The sequence below is a fragment of the Chrysochloris asiatica genome, unplaced genomic scaffold (assembly GCF_000296735.1).
Source record: "Chrysochloris asiatica unplaced genomic scaffold, ChrAsi1.0 scaffold00553, whole genome shotgun sequence".
In the NCBI taxonomy this organism is placed as follows: domain Eukaryota; kingdom Metazoa; phylum Chordata; class Mammalia; order Afrosoricida; family Chrysochloridae; genus Chrysochloris; species Chrysochloris asiatica.
Window position 1 is genome coordinate 118,552 of NW_006409071.1, and position 1,405 is coordinate 119,956.

Genomic DNA, 1,405 nt, shown 5'->3' on the forward strand with positions numbered 1-1,405 from the left:
ACAAATTGAAGAGGAATGGCATCACATTCATTGTAAAAATAATAATAATAACGTATCAAGAGCAGTCATGAGCTATAAAAATTTGTGTGATAGGATAACATCTATACACCTTCAGATAAGATCAGTTAATACCACTATTTTTCTACAATACAAATTTATGCACCAATCACTAAAGCCAATGAGGATGAAATTGAAGGATTCTACCAACATCTTAAATCTGAAATTGATCAAACATGAAATTAAGATATATTAATCATGATTGGTGATTGGAATGCAAACTGCAAAGAGGAAGGATAAGTAGTTGGGAAAACATGGCCTTGGTGATAGAATTGATGCTGGAGATCACATGGTAGAATTTTGAAAAACCAATGACCTCTTCATTGCAAATATTTTTTAAAAATAGCATAAAAGATGCACATACACAATGAACTCACCAGATGGAATACAAAGAAATAAAATAGACTACATCTGTGGAAAGAGACAATGGAAAAGCTCCATATCATCAGCCAAAACAAGGCAAGGAACAGACTGGAAAAGGTCATTAATTGCTCATTTGCTAATTTAGGCTAAAACTTTCAGCAAACTGATGAGACACTGAAGGCACTCACTCATCTATGACAAAACTATTGGAAGACAGCTACATGGCAAGTGACTGGAAGAGATCCATATTTGTGCTCATTCCAAAATGAGGTTACCCATTGAAATGAAGAAATTTAGGACAATATCATTAACATCACACTTAAGTCAAATTTTGCCAAAGATAACTCAAAAAATAGTTTCAACAATAGAGACATTCAGGGCAGATTCAGACAAGAATGTGGAAGAAAAAAAATCATTGCTGATATCAGATGGATCTTGGCTGAAAGCAGAGAATAACAAAAATATGTTTAACTGTACTTTTTTTGACTATACAAAGACTTTGACTGTGTGAATCATAACAAGGTATGGGCAACGTTGCAAAAAATAAGTGAAGGACCTGTGCCTGATCAAAAAATGGCATTGCAACTACCCTCAATTGGCACAGAATGGGGTCCTGCTTGAGCTTCAGGTCTCCAGAAAGCTTGGGTCTTTGTTACACCTGGAGACCCTCCCCACCCACCACCTGGGAATTCCAGGTTTCAGGAAAATCTCCATACCCCTACCCAAATCTCCATACCCGAGCCCATTGTAAACTCCCCAGAACTGTATCCAGACCACACCTCCTTAAATATCCCAGTCTGTAAGAGAACAAATGGGCTCTTGGTCTCCTTTGGTGACTTAAGAATACCCCTTCCCAGGTTTATTCTCAATAAATCTGCCTGCTGTTGAATCCAAGACTCTCTCCTTCATTTCTTTCTTTCTTTTCTTTATTACAAGTATTCCAGAACTCTTCATTGTGTTCATGAAGAAAATTTTTAGAATCTAT